At 37.8% G+C, this 20,596-nt stretch overlaps 1 long non-coding RNA gene across 1 annotated transcript; it reads left to right on the plus strand.

The window, feature by feature from the left end:
* Positions 1 to 15,189: 15,189 nt before the first annotated feature.
* Positions 15,190 to 19,296, plus strand: LOC137489369 (uncharacterized). The gene is made up of 7 exons (XR_011008795.2): positions 15,190 to 15,264; positions 15,401 to 15,488; positions 16,223 to 16,306; positions 16,427 to 16,481; positions 16,581 to 16,656; positions 16,731 to 16,907; positions 17,246 to 19,296. It is a non-coding gene; the product is annotated as an uncharacterized lncRNA (long non-coding RNA).
* The last annotated feature ends 1,300 nt before the right edge of the window (positions 19,297 to 20,596 follow it).

Consider the following 20,596-nt stretch of genomic DNA (forward strand, 5'->3'; position numbering starts at 1 on the left):
AAAAAGCCTACTCACTGCTTACTTATATACACTGAGAAGAGAGAGAGATAGAGAGAGAGAGAGAGAGAGAGAGACAGAGAGTTTCCTGAGAGGGAGGAGAAAACAACCACAGAGCCACAGCGAGAAAACCACAACACTGCGATTAGAGTAGAGAAGGAGGGAGGGAGGACTCCAGTCTAAATCCCATTGACTGAGTATGTATGTGAAAGTACATGTGTGTGTGTGTGTGTGTGTGTGTGTGTGTGTGTGTGTGTGTGTGTGTGTGTGTGTGTGTGTGTGTGTGTGTGTGTGTGTGTGTGTGCACGTTTGATCCTCGAGACGCTCTGCACAGAGTCTTATGCTCATCCACATCACTCAGCATAAGCCGGCTTGGAATCCTCCAATCACCTGGCTATGAGTTCACAAGAGGTTTTAATACACTGCAGACACAACCAGGCCTTGTTGATGCTCAGGGAGCGTTTTTCTTGCTGGAGTTACTGTCCCCCGAGGTCTGTCATTGTCTTGTTTTTGTCTCTTAGTCACTGTCTCTTGTGGCTCTCGAGTAGACATTTGTCGAGATATACATCTAGTGGCAGTAGAAGAAAAAAAATGCATGGAACATTTTACATCCAGGAATTAAATGGGCTTTTGAAGGTGATGGACAAAAACAGGTCAACCATGGTAGATAAGCAAAGTCATAATAACAATAATGATAATATAAGAAAAATAAAAATTGGAAATTAAAATGTTAGCATGCTCATCCTGATCCTTTAAAATTAGAAATTAATCATAATAATGTTTTGTATTTTGTGTTTAATATAATATTGCTATATATATATATATATATATATATATATATATATATATATATATATATATATATATATATATATATATATATATATATATATATATCTTGAATCTGATTGGCTGATAGCCATGTGATATCCTGCTAGTAACAGCACTTGTCCAGCCTCTTAACCCTTCACCTTTGTCTATTACTCTGCCAACATACAGCAACAAGCAGTGGATACTCTACAGTTTGACAAATATTGCTGCTGTTGTACAACGTAAGAGGCTTTAGAGGCTTTTTTTTGTCGTAAATGTAGTTTTTTAAATAGCAACTATGCAGTTAATTTATAAGGATAGTGTTTATTTTAAAATATTTAAAATTTCTGAAAGACAGCCCTTTGGCGGACATTAGCTAGCGCTTTGATGATTAAGATAATACTAATTAAGAGTCTATCATGTAAACAGCGATTCTTGATTACCTTAAAGAATCATGCAAGTCCCGAAATGTGGAGGTTTTTCTTTCCGTTCGCCATGCGGTATCAAACTCCCTTAAAACATCCTGAATGAAAATATGCTGAATGTAAGTGAACTTCTGCACTGCTGTAAAGTCTAAAGATGAAAAATGAAACACCTGGAATTGCATGAAACTCTGGAGGAAACGCAGGATATCCTGGTGATGCCACATTAATTGTTTTATAATGAAACTTTCCTTCTAAAAGCACGTCCTTGGTCTTATCCAAATTTCTTGGCACGTTAAACACACGCAGGACCAGAGCAACCTGAACTGGCGCTCTAGGCAAATGGCAATCATGCTGTCCTCAACTCGAAAGTGACCAGTTCACGGATGAAAGTTAGAACAGGGGGGTTTGCTCACAATTCTGCTGCCCACGAACCATATACGTGCCATCCCTGAACACACATCGGCCACAACAGGAAATAAAAAAAGACCTGCAACTGCGTTATTTTTTTTACGCGTGAAGTATTTAAAATTAATCATGTGGGTTAACGTGCTAATTTTGACACCCCTAATATACATTAGCAAACACGACGTAGCTTTCAGTTTTGATGAACACAGTTTCCATAATTTTACTTTATTTATAAATCAAGGTCTGTGGTTCTGCATACAATTACTTTATCTTGCCAGAGTTTATGCTGTTCTTTGGGTCTATTTGAGACATTAATATATATTCCTTACATATTTATTACATAAACACACTAAATTGCACTTCAGCAACATTTATTTGAGAGCACACATGATGTTTTGTGCACAAACAGAGAAATTGGCTAGCAGGCAAAGAGATTTGCATGATTGCATTGCATGAATGCCATCTTGACTTGTAATACTGATATCACAGCCTTTTTCAATTGAAATAATGCCATAGGTAAAAGGAAGATCTGTGTAAAAGGCCTGCCACCACAGCTGGGAAACATCCTAGAGCAGGGGTCACCAATCTCGTTCCTGGAGGTCCGGTGCCCTGCAGGGTTTAGCTCCAACTTGCCTCAACACACCTGCTCGGGTGTTTCAAGTATAACTAAGACTCTGATTAGCTTGTTCAAGTGTATTTAATTAGGGTTGGAGCTAAAATCTGCAGGGCACTGGACCTCCAGAAACAAGTTTGGTGATGCCTTTCCTAGAGAAAACATTGATGTTTGTTTGTTTATTTGAGTTTATTCATTTGTTTTATTTATTTGTGGTCAAATGTGGAAATCTGGGGTGTCACAGTGGCTCAGTGGGTATCACGATCGCCTTACAGCAAGAAGGTCACTGGTTCGAGCCTTGGCTGGGTCAGCTGGCATTTCTGTGTGGAGTTTGCTCAGTGATCTGTTGCAGCTGGAAGGGCATCCTCTGCATAAAACATATGCTGAATAAGTTAACGGTTCATTCAGCTGTGGCGACCCCATATCAATAAAGAGACTAAGCCAAAAAGAGCATGAAATAATAAATTGTGGAAATATGTTTAGCTCTTGTTAATGTTTTTCTTGATACTTGTAATGATGTCACTGGTCGGAATATAAAAACATGGAGCATTTACGTTTGTACATTTATTTATTTTTATTTTTTTAAACAACACCAGATTTTATTGATCATATTTATAATGGAACATATTTCAACCACGTTAAAGTTTAAATACATCAAATATTTCAAATACATACATGGTGTGATCTCTGGAAGCATTAGCTGCATTCCTATGGCAAACCGTGTTAAATTACCATGTGAAAGTCATAGCTGCCAAACTTTGTTAGCACATTTTTTCCTAAAAACACTCCCTCCAAGCCTAGTTTAAAGACAGTGCATGAATCCTGTGGTGCAGCTGTCTCTACATTTATGGGGCTCCTTATGATGCCTGGTCACAACTGAGATAAACAGGAGATGCTGATTTTCTTTCTCAAACAAAGTCTAACTTTTGTTACTTCATCTGGTCTAGAAAATAAAAGACTGTCTATCTGGAAACATGACAGAAACTTGCTGGATCTTGTAGGAATTTAATATTCTTTTTTGCAGGAAAACTTTAGTTGAATGAAATGGCTTGTTGACAGCCAACAATCACCAAGTCATCTGCTCTGTAAGGCGTTCAGTGTAATGATAGGGTCTAGGTCAGTGTGTAGGGGTTGTGGAGGCATGTTGTCTTGGATCATACAGTAGAATTTTCAAAGTTGCTTCACTGGTGCATGCTTCCTTTGTTTTATGTTCATAAAACAGATAGCAGGCAACAGATATTCTATAATGGGGTCATTGGAGGGTATAGTGCAGTGTAAAACCCAACAGTCAACTTTATCAAACGAAATGAGTGTAGTTAACTCAAAACTTACTGAAAGTTAATTCTACTTATTTGAAAAGAGTTTTGAACTCAGTGTTGAAGGTAATGAGGCACGGGGCATGTGACTGTGTTTACATGGACATCTGTAGTCGAATTATTTGCCAAATTATTAAATGGTGGACTTTAACTGCAGTTTGGCTCTTTTATTCAGAGAATTCATTCATGTCCCTCGCAACAAACGAGATATTTGATTCGAGGAACTGCTTTAAGCGTGTATTTTTCATGCAATGTTTGATACCGCACGGCGAATGAGAGAAAAAAAAATTTTTTTACCGGAGAGCGCGCTGATTGGTTTGAACCAAGCTTTACTCATGCATTAATGCATCACACTGTAAGATGTAATAAGACACACTCTGGCACAGACGTCCAGTCTGCACGCTGGAATACACGATATTATGTCATGACCGTGACGCAGCTTCAAAAATTCGTTTCAAACCGGACGTACGAATTTGCTTGAAATAACGCAAAAACAACCAATTTACACTTTTTAGTGAAATATAGGTGTCCTAATTTTTTTTTTAGTAGTGTGGGATACATATACGACTGTCAACAGCTCAAAAAATGTGTTTTGGTATTTCCTGACCCTTTAACAATCGCTTAAACCTACTCTTCCCTCCTAGGTTGAATTGGGGGTTGTCCTGATCACTCGATTTTTCGAAGACGGTACCCCAACTCTGAGGGCCCTATCATACACCCGGCGCAATAAGGCGCAAGACGTGTTGCTATTTTCAGACAAAGGCAACCATTTTTTTTTCGTCACATTGTTCAAATAGCAAATCCATTTGTGCCACTTTGTGGACTCATGGGTGTTCCGCTCTACACTGTTAAAAAATATTCGTTAAATTAATGGAAAACTAATAATTATTCTGTAAAAAATACAGAGGTTTATAGAACTGTTAAAATTTACGGAAATAACTGTATTTCATGAACTGACAGAATGTTCAGCTCACAAAAACGTAGCTTCGTGCATAAAAACAAAGTCATTTAATGCACCAGTGGGTTCATGTATGTTTACAATTAGCAAACAGATTTTCCCTACATTAGTAACTACACAGTTACCTTTAAACAAAAGAAGATGCAGCATAACATCAAATACTCTAAGTTAATCTTGGACTTGCACCCAGATGCTACTATTCTCCTCAATGGTGACACAAAAAAAAACATTTTACAGTATTTTGCTTTTTTTTCTTGAATTTACAGTAAAATACCGGCAGCTGCGGCTGCCCGTAATCTACTGTTTTTAACATTTTACAGTTGTAAATTCAGAATATTTCTGTTAAAAATACATTCCACAGTCTGTATTTTTCATCGGTCTCATTTAACCCCTTAAATCCCAGAGCAAAATTCTCATTAGTGTCCTTACTACAGAGGGTTGGTCACTCAGACAGTGATGAAGTTAATTATATAATTAAGTGACTAATTGAAGGAGGATTGAGAATTAAGCTGCGGTCACACTAGAGTTTGTGTGTGCGTAAATTTTGTCGTATGGATGTCAAAATAAAATAAAAAACAAACCAGAACAAAACAAAACAATCTACTGAAAAATAAACTCCCAAGAACAAAATAAAATAAAGAAAATTAAAGAGATTGTAAGAACTTGAGCTGCATAATCTATTCATGCTGCAATGCATGCTGGGAATTTTGTACTGTGGTGGCACCCAGAATGCAGCATCAATGAATTAAGCAGCTTTTTTTTTAGCAACCATGGCTGAGGTTCATATCCTGATTCTTGATGTCTGTGTGTCATAAAGTGCAGCTGGAGATTGCTTTTTTTTGCACAAGTTTTGTGCAAGAAACTAATTAAATTTTAATTTCTTATTAATTCTGTGATAATTGTTGGTTGAACCTCCATGTAAAGCTGTAACATATCCCACACATAAACAATATCAAATAAAACTATATTCTATGGCTTAACTTATAAAATACTAGAAATTATATCTGTTACAATTAAGTAAACAAGTATAGTTTCTCATTGCGTATCTTGCTATATCTGATGAGATTCAGAAACAGTTATAACAGCCAAAGAAACATTAAAGTAGAAAAATAAAGGATCAAGAGTCCAACTAAACAGCCTCTGATCCCCATGATGGTGAGGTCAAATTAAATATTTTCAATAAAAATATAAACCTCTGTTAATTATCAAATTTTCTTGCAGATATGAGAGAATTGAAATCAAACTGTAATCAGTGAAGCTGCTAAAGGTGCGGTCACACTGGGCTTGTCTCCCATAGACTTCAATTTATACGCACTCGAATGCGTCAGACCGGAAACGCTGGGTCATGCGTTAAGTTTCGCAGGTTGCTGCGGTGCAAAGTTCAAGCTTGGTGAACTCTGACCTGCGAAATCGTATCACTTGACAGCGTGAGACCAACCGAGAATCAAAACATGACATCTCTGTACAGAAATTTAAAACATGGAGCAATCGCTCGCTTTTTTAATGTCTAATCATTTTGTTTAATCCAGCCCCTTTTCACAGCGCCGCGCAACAAATACACTGCAGATGGTCTGTTTAACTGTTTTCTTGCTAGTGAAGTGTTCAGTTTTTCCACTAACAAAGTCCGCCATGTAAAAAGCAAATGCGCTATGGCGCAACGCAACTCTTAAAGGAAATGGGAGATGAGACTTTGATTGGTTTATTCTCAAAACACATGCATAACTCTTAAAGAGAATAAGCACAACCCTGTCAGACCATGCGTTGCGGTGCAGAGCATATTTTTCCGTCTTTAAAATAGCAAACGTGGATTCGGAAACGACCCTTACTGCTTTTACGCCCTGTGATTTAGACTTTGTGCCTAGATCGTTAAAATAGAGCCCTAAGTCTTTGGGCATCATCGTAGGATGCCCAATAAACCTACCAACTTTTTCATAATTCTCTTACTCCCATTCTCTTTCATCTTATGGTCCCCTTACCACCCCTCCTCCTTCATCCCTTTTCATCCCTATATAAAGTGGCATATGGCATGGTCCTTACTGTTGAATGCACTGTAAAGCGCTATTATACTTTACAAAGGTAAGTAAACCCATTGCTTTTAAATGATTAGTTAACTTTAAAAATTGATGTAACCTCGTTTTTAAGGCAACTGGTTTGCTCCCTTTTACTCAGTAAAGCAACTACAGTGTAATTGTTTTTACACTGGTTATTTCATGAGGATTTTAAGAACATTTATACTTTTGTAATGGAAATACAAATACTTACAATAGTTTCCCAGTGATGGGTTGCGGCTGGAAGGGCATCCGCTGTATGAAACAAATGCTGGTTAAGTTGGCGGTTCATTCCACTGTGACGACCCCAGATTAAATAAGGGGACTAAGTCAAAAAGAAAATGAATGAATGAATAAATGTTTATAACATTTAAAGCTGATCAAAAAGTTTCATCAAAGTTGTCCTAAAACTTTTTAAAAACATTCTTTCTTGACTTAGGACAATTTTAAAAAACTTCTTTGATCCATTTAGAATGTTGAATATTACATTTATACATTACATGTTTAACTTGTAATAACCTTCCCTTGTCAAGGTTTTGTCAATATAGCATGTGTGGTGAAACTAATAAAAGCTACTTATTCAAGAAAAGAACATTTCATCATGATTTACCAGGGCCACCAACAGACCAAAAATGCTAAGTTTGATTCATTGCTTGCCCAATGCTGCATTCTGCATTAGACTGCTTGCCAATGTCCAGCTTCTTCAGAGTTAAGGGGAAATTAATTTATTCAAAATGTGTTTATTCAGCGGTAGAAGATGAGGAAGGTTGTAGTGGTTGGAGAACTTCAATAGAAAACCACATTCCCACAGTTGAGGTAATAAAAAGGTCATGTTCAGCCAGCACTGTTAAACATTGGTTGAAACTTGCCTGCCTATCATAATAAAAATTCTGATTCATTTAAAAAAAAAAAATACAACAAGTTGTAGTTTGAAAAAAATGATTTGTCTGTAATTGGAGTGTTTGCATCCTCAAAATAACAGGCAACTTGTATTTATTTTCCAACTAATTTAGAATTTATTTAGTGTATGGTGGAACATATATTTTAATAAAATAAAATAGAAGCATATAAATACACTGGTTAGGCCCACACTGGAACTTTTTTCACAACTCTCTAGTTTACTAAACTTACCTAAAGATCCAGGGTGAACATTTTGAATTAGCACATTTTCTGTCTTTTACTGTGTTTCATTTTTGTTTTAGCTTGTAAACCCTGCGCAGTGTGTTGAGAATCTGAGTCATCCCATATGGGTATTAGATTAGCCTGAGGGACCTGATTTGGATCAAATTTCTAACTAATAATAATAAAAAAGTTTATAATGCTGCAAAGTGTGTTTGAGTGAATGTGAACTGAAAAGTGGTATTAATATTGATGCTGAATGAGTGGGATCTGCAGAACTGAAGAGAAACCAGTGAGGTCTAGTCTAGCGTAGTCATCAGATTCCAGACCTCGAGGCAAGATGCCAGACCAAGTGGTCAGGAAGCCCTTTTTCTGGCATCGTTCTGGAACATATGCTTCAAGACTCCCTCACACGTTCACTTTTTCTAGGCTAGAAAACAAAAAACAAAAAACTTTTGTAATTAAATCTTTAAATCACAATTCCTTCTTTATAATATAAACTTCCATAGTTCATTTATTCAGAAGAGACCTTAATAATGTTTTAAAACAGTGTTTAAATTTCAATTTAAGTTAGAAGTCTCATAAAAAAAATTCTAGTGAAAAGTCTTTAAAAAAAATATTATCTGGAAAGTTTTAAGATTACATTTGAAAGAAAGATAAGCTATGTTTTGATACCCCACAAGTGCATGGCACAATGTTTAGTAAAAAATATAAAAGATTAAACATTGAATTTGTTTTTTCAAAGTAGTTTGCATGCAATAGTGGGCTTTAGTGTTCTTTAAGGGTGAAGCCAAACTCTGTAAAAATCTATTAGTTTACTTAACTTGAAAAATGATTAAACCCTATGTACCCTAATTAACTTAATAGTTAAGTTGACTTAATTCACATAGTTTGTTTACTTAATAATATTAAGTAAAATAGGGAACTCCACTCCACAACACCTGTAATAAATTTCTATTTTTATTTTGAAATGATTTATTACAAGTGTTGCATGAGTTTCCTGTTTTTACTATATTTGCATTTTTCCACACACCTTGTTTGGTTGTTGAGTGCTCCAGACATTTCCTTGTCACTTAATAATATTAGGGCAATGGGTTTACTCATCTGTTTTTAAGTAAGGTCAACTAATAACTTTTTTTTATCCAGGTCTGTTCATCTGCTTTGAAACAAAAATGATTGTAAAAAGCACTACACAACTAAACTTGAACTGTAAAAGGACATATATATATATATATATATATATATATATTATATATATATATTTGTTCTACTAAAATGATTGCATTAAAAAAAAAAAAAAGATGATGATGAATTCTGTTACATGTGCGTACACTGAGAAAGTTCTACATGCAGGTAGGGTTTACATCATACCTGCCAACACTCCCGTTTTTCCTGGGAGTCTCCCGTATTTCAGACCCATCTCCCATTTTGTTCTGTCTCCTGGAAAACTCCCAGAATATCAGTTTGTGAACCAAAAAAATCATCACTAGATGTTACTGTAAATACGGATTTCGAAGCGTTTCGAAGCTTCGGCACATTTGCTGCGACTGTTTTAGTGTTTCATGAAGCCTTGCTTTGCTCACCACTACATGCAGGTTTTAGGCAAGGGGCTGGTCAGGCAGGGTCAACAGGAGCAAATGGTACAACATATCCAATGGAGAAATCCAGAAAAAAAACAGGCAATGGTCAGGGTAGACAGAAAACCCTTTAAAAATTCCAAAACAGTCCAAAAATCAAAACACAGCTAAATATTAAAAACTTGGAAACCGCTGAGTAATACACACTAACAGTGATACAAGACTAAGCAAAGATCCATTAAAAGTGAGACGTAGATCTGGTAATCAGTCCTCATTAGCTTCAGCTGTATGTTTGTAATCAGTATTGATCTGGAACTGGTGTGTGTGTGAAGTGCATGATAGTATAAGTAGTCTGGTTCAATGGCAGATGTGTGTAGAGTGTCCTCTAGTGTATCTGGTGGGCACTCAACTTGGTCAATGTGACAAATGCTGCATCCATATTAATATACTTATGACCTAAATGCACTTTTATGTAAAGGAAAAGTATATACTTTTGAGTGTGTAACAGAAGAGTATGCAAGCTTTGGACATACTATTTCCTCGTTAACAAATTGTTAAGTTGCTTAGTTACATCCCGTCAATCATCTCGACACATTATTCACATTTATTTCATATTTAATTATTTACCTTATAGGAGAAGCAGCAGGAGGTTAGTCTGCCATCACAAGTCTTTCATGCAGATAAATCTCCCCAGGTCTTTGGATAATTATGCATTCAGAAGTTAATGTCTAAACATATCTTGATTTAAGTTCACTTTGTTGTTGCAAATGAAATATAACAAAGTAATTGTGGTTGATATATGTTCCAGATGGCAAGATATTAATTAATAGTCTCTCAAAGATTTTTACCAAAGCCTCTACTTGACGGTTGGTCTCGCTTTGTGTCTGCATGTTTGCAGTTTGTTTACTCTTTTTACCTGAGTTTGTAGTTCTAATCAAATTCACATCCAACATGCCGTCTATTATGGGCAATATTAGTGGTCAGAGTACAGATGCTTCTACACTTTGAATTTGTACGGAAAATAGTAAAACATCCGGGAACCTTTGGCATAATCTTTTCAACATACTATGGTTTGGGACATACTAATTCTAATTTCATATACTATTTAGGGTGTACTGTATATTATGTGAATTGGGACACAACAAAATACTTACTTTAGTTTGACTGATATCAAATCATCTTATTGAGTCACAAAACAACATAAAACAAGAGTAACATTGCATTAAAATCTTTTAGTGATACCTGAGTAAAACTAACTATGAAAAGTATTTTAAATCAGTTGTTGATTGTCAACAAAATTGAATGTGAACTTGTAACCAATCATAAAAGGAATAAAATTTGTGGAGGATATTGGATAGGTGATTGGAAATGTCAAGATTTTGACTTAAAAATGTGAGGCTAAAACAAATATACAGTATGAAATACAAGCATCAATGAATCAGTAAGGTGTATTTTACTGTACTTATCTCATGCCAGCATTAAAGTGCATGTAAACATACTGGGTTCATGACCTGAGTGGTGAGAGTGCAAACTTTAAGCAGCAAAATGTTCCCTTGAAAATAGCTGAGTGGTTTAAATTTCAGAGTATAATCCTTAGAAGATTACAGTGAGAGAACATAATATCAGGGCAGTGAAACTGCAAATGTTCGTCTGACATTGACGTGTTACATTGCAGATGGGGTGACACCATGACAACAGTGGTGTTTTAGTCATTTGGCTTATAGCTTCCAAGATTTGGGCTGTGAAACATACAAACAAATGGGCTGTGTAATGACGATGATGTTTTCTTTTTCTTCTTCTTTTCTAAGCCTTATGAAGAGTATTTTTTCAGACAGTAAGCTAATTACAGACTTCCTGTCTCCTGGTCAATATAGCAATAATTAGAGATGACTGTGTGAGTGTGTATGACACACCCCACACTCTTTAGATATCACACTAATGCTAGCAGCAGAAGTGTGTATGGGCTTATGTAAACAAATAGATAATACTTTTAGTGGTTTGTGCACATGCTCAAAGGGCTGTGGGTTCAAATCTAACCTCCAATCTCCTCTGTCTGAACTGTCCACTAATGCAATTCAGTCCAAAATGTCAGAAGTAAGGCTGAATGAGTTTGAGGTTTATTTAATATCCTCCGAGTATCATATATTTATTTTATAATTGTATTTATATTATGATTGGACTGTGGACACTGAACGCCACAAGTCCACTGGTACAAAACCACATTTTATCGTACAAACTGGGAGGTCCGTTTTATTAATCCACAGCTTAGGAAATGCAACTCTTTTGTTGATTTAATAGCACTTTAAAGTTTGCTGTAACATGAATCTGGTGTTTGGTTTGCTTGTTCAGATGGTGCACGTCTGATGGTATTAACCTCGATGAGTACCATGAAGTGCTTTTTGAACTGGCCGTCTTTAGGGCATGCAGGCTGGCATTTGATCTGAACCTTTGCAATGAAAATAAAAATTCTTCCAATGCTCTCAATGTTCCTCACTGGAGTAGCTTTTGGCATAAGAAACTGTAGCAAAATTGTATGGAAATATTTGCTTCTCATACTTCAAAAACAGCATTAATGTAAACCAGGTTTTGAGAACAAGTTATGAATCATTTATGGAGTCGTCCCTCGAATGCACTTGATCATAACGTTACCTTTTCAAATGAAGTAATTTTAAATATTTGTGTTTAACAAAATGTTTTAAAACTGTTGCCATGGAAAAAAAACTTTGAAACATTTAAAATTTCAAAAACCTTTGATGGAGGCAACTATAAGTGCACTGTAACATCAAAGAGATTAATATAAAGGATTACAATGGGTATGGAATGACATCTGAGCCTTAGTAATTAATAACAAAATGTTTATTTTAGTGAGAATTAATACTTTAATAGACAACACAAATGATTAGCCAAGAAAACTTAAAAAAATGCATATCAGTATCAAAGGATGTTGTAACGAGGAGACCATTTTGCAGTATTTATTAGACACAGTTCAAACACAAACATCCAACACGCACTAAAGTGCGAACTCACATCAACAGCATTCAATATAGATCGGGGGACTGGCGGCTGACAGACACAGAGTGATTTACCAGGCATGGATCAGAGGCAGGCGGCGTGGTTCAGAGTCCGTATAACAGGCGTGGGTCGTGGGCAGGCAGCGTGGTTCAGAGTCCGTATAACAAGCGTGGGTCGAGGGCAGGCAGAAGGCAACACAGAGTCAGAAACAGTCCGGGGTAAAGCACAGAAGATCAGGCAGGGAATAACGCTCAGAAATGTTTGCCGTGGCTGAACAAGACTTCGCAATGAACTGAAGTTTGAGTTTGGCTTATATGGGGAGCGTGGGTCGTTAACTGGATTCAGATCAGGTGTGTGCAGAATCAGTCTAGGTGGATGATGTAATGCTTAAAAGTCTGGGGATGGCGGCCTCTGCTGGCCAGAGAGGGGAATGACTGGGACCGAGTCGGTGACAGAGCCCCCCTCCAACAAACGGCTCCTGAAGTGAGAAGAATCGCGACGCCGGTGTCAGCATTTCCGGATGCTGTAAGTGAAACTCATTCAGCAGAGTTGGTTTGAGAATGTCCTTACGGTTGATCCAAGATCTTTCCTCCGGGCCGTACCCCTCCCAGTCGACGAGGTACTGTAGTTGTCCGCCCCGGCGTCTGGATCTCAGGATCTCGTGGATCCGATAGGCCTCTTCTCCGTCGATCATGATAGGTGGGGGACCCTGTTCACTGGCTGCCACCTCCCTATCCACCTCGGCCGGACCAGATGCAGGCTTGAGCAGGGAGACATGGAATGTGGGAGAGATACGGAAGTGGTTAGGTAGTGTCAGTCGGAAGGATACAGGAGTAATCTGTTTCTCTATCTGAAAAGGACCCAAATACCTGGGGCTGAGTTTCTTGCAGGGAAGTTTTAGACGGAGATCTCGGCTAGATAGCCACAACCACTGTCCTGGGGAATACGTGGGATCAGGACGACTCTGTTCGAGAGTTGGCTCACTGGATAGTGCATGCCATCTCTCTCACTTATCAAAGCCAAGGCGAGCCATGTCCCCCAAGAGTGTATGCGCACTCGGAGCTTGCATCCTCTTGGGCGCGTGCACGCGGCGCCTCTCTAACAGACATCTGTAGAGCTGCGGGATGGGCGACACCTAATACATTTGCAAGGTTACAATCTGCAAGTGGAGCCGGTTTCCTCAAGGGTATTAGGTAACCCTTGGGGATTGAGGAAACAACTCCATGAAGGTGTTGAAACACGCTTGCTGCGCCATTCTCCCTGTCAGTAAAGTTCCCCGTCAGGTGAGCCCTGCAGATTCCTCCGAAGGCCCCCAGCACTGAGTCAGCGGAGGAGTCACTTGCTGGCCCACTACGTTGTAGGTCTGCCCATAGGTCAGCCCGCATTTTGGGTATAGGTGCCCGCTATGCGTGATTCCCACTAGGCGATCCCATATGCTTATTCAGCCACGGTGTAGTCCCCCCTCATGGACGGACCGTGTCTTCCCTCTCTGCTAACCATCTTATTTTATGCGTATTCCCCCTTCTCAGAGCTAGTCCATATGTATTTTTGCCATCATATCTCCCCATTGGGTAGCAGATGGCCATTGCAGCGTCCACCCTATTGGGACTGCACGCTTCCCAACGTACTGTCGTATTTTCCTAGAATTATCTAGACGCTTGCGACTTCCCAAAAAATATAATCTAAATCCGTAAAACTTCTTTTGAAGTGGGATAAGTAAGGGCCAGGGACCACGTTGGTGGACCGCGCCTCTCTTTGATGCAGGAGCGCTCACGCTATGCCTGGCTATCCTCTCATCGAAGGCGAAGATAGGGTGCAGTCATTATGGCGTTTTCCGTACATTCCCCCATTCGTGGATTATGAATAAATCCACTAATAGCATTGAAGTTCCCCATCCGAAGGGGAACGCTCTGGTTACTAAAGTAACCCTCGTTCCCTGAGGAGGGGAACAGAAATGCTATTTAGCATCGCCATAATGACTGTTCCTTGGCTGTAAGTGTCAGTCTCTACAGCTTAAAAGGATGGCATTTCCTTGCTTCACCTGTGCTTATATGTGGAGCTAATTGGCATTAAGTTCTAGGTGCGCAAGCTTACGCTGCCAATTCATTGGCATTTCATTGGCCCATAATATATACTCTTTCAGACAATTGGCTTTCTGAAACAAAATCTCCCATTCGTGGAATATGAATAAATCCACTAATAGCATGTCTGTTCCCCTCCTCGGGGAAAGAGGGTTAGTTTACACTCTCAGAAAAAAAGGTACAATGAGGGTACAATTTTGTTCCTAGAGGGAACAAAATATAAAATTGTACCTTTAAAGGTCCCATATTGGTCCTTAGGGTACAATTTTGTACCCAAATGGGCTATAAAGGTACAAATGTCCAGATTTAGGTTTGAAAGGTACATTTTTGTACCTTTTATAGCACATTTGGATACAAAATTGTACCGTAAAGGACCAAATTGGCACCTTTAAAGGTACAATTATATATTTTGTTTCCCAATAGGAACAAAATTGTACCCTCAGCTCATGATAAGATCAAGACACTATATAACACTAATTTAAATGTATTAATACTAAACATTAATACTAAAATACATAATTTAAAAATATAATAAATAAATAAATTGATTGAATTAAATATTTTAATAATTAATTTTTTTCATGTATTTAAATTACATTTTTTCTCAAAAATGTTAATAATTTAATTTATAATTAAATGTCATTTTAATCATTAAAAACGTAAATACTGGTCTTGGCTTACTGTTTAAGTCCCTATAGTATATATGGGATGTAGAATAAGAACCATGCAGAGTGACAGCATCTTCATACAGGTGGTGATGTTGCTGTCTCTTTAAGCATTTGGCTTGTTGAGACGTTATAGTAGTGTTTGTTACTGAGGCGGTCGGTTGAGTATGCTGGCTGTTTACACAGAACTTCGCACGCTTTTCAAAGAAAAGTCTATTTTGGAGTCCACACTTTTCAGGTAAGAATGTATTAAAGATATATTTTCAGTCTCATTTTTACATGTGAAGCCGTATTCTGTTGATTTTGTCTGACTCTCTGGTCTCGGCTTTCCCCCGCTTTGTGCTCCGGGCTGGCTGGTGTACGTTGACCTGCAGGATGGAGTTTGCTAAGATGTCTGCAGCTTTTTAAAGAAGTTAATACAACGTGATATCGAATTCATCGAGGGACATAACGTTATAGAAGGTAAGTACTATATGCTGTTAGTTTTCTCGGTGTAAAAGTTCCCTTTATCGCCTACGTTACGTATTCGCGCCTTATATGTTACGTTACGTTACTGCTTTATTATTAAGTGTTGCCACGGCGGAATATAATCGCAACCCAGATAGCAAAATACACTTGGGCCAGTTGCGGCTAGATTCTCGCCTGCCCGAGTCCGTCTGCTGTATCGTTACTCGGGCCAGATGCGGCGGCAGAAGCGAGCCGACGCTGCCGTAACCGTGCACCGGAATCGGGCCGTGAGTAATGTGGGGTGTGGCCCGGAGCTGGCGCGACTAAAGTCTTCATATACCTTGATATAAAACCTTTTGTTATTAATACTGGAATTTGTAATTATCGATAATGTTTTATATTTTAAGGCCATTTTCTAGCCACGGTTGACCGCGGAAATGTCATTTTAGACGGTTATATACACCGCCATTTTGTGAAGAAAAATCACAATTTTGTCACCGGTAAAGCGACTGATTATGTAAACGTGGCTAGTTACAAACGTGGCGTGTGTATGCTTGTACATATCTTCGTTTCAGTGTCTAAGTTACATTAATGTTGAGGAGTGTCCACAAACTCTCATGTCCAGAATTGTTGGTGCTTTACTATCGTTTAACGTTATACTTATATATAAATAAAATACTATAAATAAATAGTTATTGCTTTATCTTATTGCTTTCCAGAAGTTTTTGAAGTTTTCAATTGTCTTTCAGGACAAGATTGAACAACATAATGCAGCCTAACAGCATCAGACCAATGAAGGCATGTCATATGAAAGCATGGCTCAGTTACAAGATGTAAGTATGTCTCATTATCTATACCATGGTTTTAATGGCTTACATACTATTTTAAATTTGTAGGTTTTTACTTACAAACAACAATAAATGTACACCCACGTGTTTAAAATTATTTTCTAGGTTTTCATCGAAAGATGAGAGATCAACTTAAGAATGCTATGGACCTGACTCTAAGGTACTCTTTCTAAACTTTCTCCACTTGATTAATATTATTAAATTCTAGCTTTGGATGGATTCCTTCATATTTGTTTGTATGCCACATCTTATGTTCCAGGAATTGATTTTACAGCAGCACTTCTCATGTTGCCAGCCTTGTTAAGCGAGACACTTCAACATTTCGTTGTGCTCCGGTGCGTATGTTGTTTTCTGTTCAGTATATGCTGTAATAAATGCATTTTATAATGCTTGATATTCTTTATATTAGGATGATGCAGTGGGTAGTGCTGTCACCTTACAGCAAGAAGGTCGCTGGTTCGAGCCTCGGCTGGGTCAGTTGGCATTTGTGTGAGGAGTTTGCATATTCTTCCAGTGTTCGTGAGGGTTTCCTCCAAGTGCTCCGGTTTCCCCACAAGTCCAAAGACATGCGCTATAGCTGAATTTGGTAAGCTTATTTGTCTGAAGTGTATAAATGTGTGTGTGAATAAGTGTGTCTGGATGTTTCTTAATACTGGGTTGCAGCTGGAAGGGCATCTGCTGCATAAAACATATGCTGGATAAGTTGGTGGTTTATTCCACTGTGGTGACCCCAGATTAATAAAGGGACTAAGCCAAAAAGAAATTGAATGAATGAATGAAATTTATATTAGTCTTTTAATCTGTGATACTTTTTTTTTTTAAATCGGTGAATATTAATTATTTTACTTTCTATGCATGTTGATTTTCTCTTCATCTGTGATAGATTGACTGATATTAATGTAATTATTGCTTTGTCATTTACAGTGAATCATCTTCACCACATCCAACAGTTCAAGTACAGGAGGAGGCCACGGCAGTCTTTAGAGTTGATGGGATTGCGATTGGCCGGGCTAATGATGTGGATGAATATACATTTTTGACATATCCATCTTATTAGAAGAACACCTTGATGTTTCTGCAGTGGAATGTTTTGAATGAACGGTGGACGGTGACAAGCCTCAATCTACTCCAGTTACCAGAGTGATCAACCTTGTTTTTTGTTTCTCTACATGCTCTTGGGATAAACACAATCATCAAGTTAATCCAGCACACTGCTCTCATTCATGCATAAAGCAAATTTTTAAATAACTTGTGGTCCTAATGACTATCAAAGAACATTTTCCAGATATGAATGCTTTACATGTCATGTTTATCAAAAGCATAAACACATATTGTGTTACAACAAATTACAACTCCACTTGAGGATGATGAGGAGTAATCTACTGATGTTGAGGAAGAGGCTACTGATGTATTTGGTTTTCTGCACTGTTGAAGCAATTTATAGAGAAACTTTGCCTTCATTCTGAAATACAGAGAAAATTTTGATGACAAATTATTTATTATGACTGAGTATTCTGACTAAAGACAAATACTTTGGACTTTATAAAGTGAAGTACTTGATGTAGCCTGTGTAATGTAATTTTTATTTGTTTTCTAAATTGTTCTTTTTACTGTTTTACATGTCTGCTTTATATTTACTGTGTAATTTTATTTCTTGACACATTCAGTTGTGAGTTGTAATGAAATATTTCTACATTAATAAATAAAAATGGACATCTGCAAACCAAAATATTTTATTTATTTATTTGTGCATGCAGTCACCAAAGGATCAAAATGCCTGGGTCAGTACCCTGAAAATGCTATATAATATAAAAAGGTACATTTTTGTACCTTCGGTGGGGGTACAAAATTGTCCCTTAAAGGGTACAAATGTAGAAGGTACAATTTTGTACCTTTAAATAGAGGTACAAATTTGTACCCTTAAGGGTACCACCCCAGTGACTGGCCATTTGTACCCTAAAAGGTACAATTTTGTACCTTTTTTTCTGAGAGTGTAGTAACCAGAGCGTTTCTTAGAGGCACTAGAAGGCTTCCCTCGTGGAACCTCTCATTAGTCCTTTCTGAACTGTGGAGACATACATTCATTCCGTTCATTTGAGTCAGTATCTTTTAAAATCCTGTCGCTTAAAACAGCTCTGCTTATCACACTGGCATTGTTCAAGAGGGTCGGAGACCTAGAGGCATTTTTGGTCAACGAATTGTGCCTGGAATTCTGACCAGCTAACTTTCACTTTATTTTGTTTAGGATTCCTACCCCTCCTTTCAGGGACGAGGTAGTGAACCTGCAAATGCTGCCCCTGAAGGGGGCAGACCCAGCCCTTCCACCGCTGTCTGCACGCTGCACATGTACGTGGACCACACTCAGAGCATAAGATCCTCTGATCAGCTCTTTGTCTGTTTTGGAGGTCAGCAGAAGAAAAGTGGATCCCAAGTGGATACTGGATAGTGGATGCCATGGCCATTGCGTACCATACTCAAAGTGAGTCATGTCCCTCAAAGGTGGGAGCTGCACTCCCCAATCTTATAGGCATTTTATTGGCCCATTTTGTACAATTAGAGTGATTGGTGCTACTAAGCGAATCCCCTAGTCGATCAACTTGACATAAACGTCTTTATTCCTTCCTTCAGTGAACAAGGGTTACATACGTAACCAAGACATTTCTAACCATTCTTCTAGAAACAGATTTTTGAGGCCAGTCACTGATGTTGGATGAAATCTGGCTCAAGAGTTTCCACCCTAAATCATCCTAAAAGTGTTCATTCAGCATTATGTCAGGACTATGTGCAAGTCAGTCTATTCCTCTAAATCTCAACCATGTCTTTATGGACCTTGCTTTGTGCACAGTCATGTTGGAACAGGAAGGTTGTATCCTCAAACTGTTTCCGCAAAGTTGAAAGCATGAAATTGCCCAAAATGTCTTGGTATGCTGAAGAGTTCATTTCACTAGACATAAAAGGCCAATCCCAAACCCTCGAAAAAAAAGAAAAGAAAAAAAGCTCCACACCATGCTCTTTTATACACCAGAATTTACATATACTGTACAATGCAGTCAGGCAAGTACAGTACTATTGTCCTGACAACCGACAAACCTACACTTAAAACGCCAAAACCTAAACGGATTGCCAGGAATGTAATGAATTTGTTGCAGAGGTGGCAACCTATCAAGACACCAACCTATCAACCTATCAAGAGGTGCTGAGAGCAATCCATTATTTCACCTTTGTTTGTAGAAGCAGTCTGCATTGTACACATCTAGCAATGAAAGTGATCAGAACTCCTAAAAGGGTCATATGCACAGAAGTGTTTTTCAACCACCAAAAACGTCAACTGAAAGGTTGATGTGACCTGATAAGTTGATATCTTCAATTTCATTAAGTTTCTTTTACACCATTGATAATATAATTGAATCAATATCAGTTTAACAGACCTGTGCATTTATTTGCCTTTAAAAAAAGTCAGTGGTAAAAATCCATTGAAAATGCTGAGATAAAAAAAAAATGTTTGTATTGTAAAGGCATGGCGTAGAACATGGCTTGTCCAGTTTGAGACCCACTTTATATTGTGTCTCAATCCCTCAGGGTAGATTATTGATTTAAACAACCAGATCCTAAACACAGTGAGTTTATAATGGCATAACAGTTCATCAGAAGTTGATTTGGAGTGGTGTCCCAAAACTTTTGGCAATACAGCCGTATGTTTGATACCAGGCTTCAAGCAAATGCTTTAATTCATTCTGGAACTTTTTTAAACAGCCTTTACAGTGTTAGGAGTAATGCATTACAAAAGGTATTGGAGATGTCCCCACTGAATGCTAGTGAATCAATATTAACCGCTGCAGTACTTTTGTCAAAGAGTCGGATTCATCATATTCAGTTTGACCATTTATTGAACAAGATTTGACCATATACACTTGTCAGTGTATTTGAGGTAGTTTCTGAAAATAAATAACAACAAATAATTACAAAGTGTATCCAATGATTCAACATACCACAATCTACAAATTAAACAACTACTATAGTGTACTGACATGTGACATAGACTGAAAAAATATCTCTGCAAAAACAACAGTACACAGTGTGTAATGAATAATACTAAATAATGAAATAAAAGTTATATAATTAACTAAAATTCAACTGTTTATTGTCATGTGCACAGTAAGAAAACACGTTTCCCTGTACAATGAGATTCTTACTTTGCCGTCCACAGTGAAGTCATACACACAACATACACATCATACACGACATACACATAAATACACATATATACACAGAAGT

The sequence above is a fragment of the Danio rerio genome, chromosome 25, assembly GCF_049306965.1.
Source record: "Danio rerio strain Tuebingen ecotype United States chromosome 25, GRCz12tu, whole genome shotgun sequence".
Classification (NCBI taxonomy): Eukaryota; Metazoa; Chordata; class Actinopteri; order Cypriniformes; family Danionidae; genus Danio; species Danio rerio.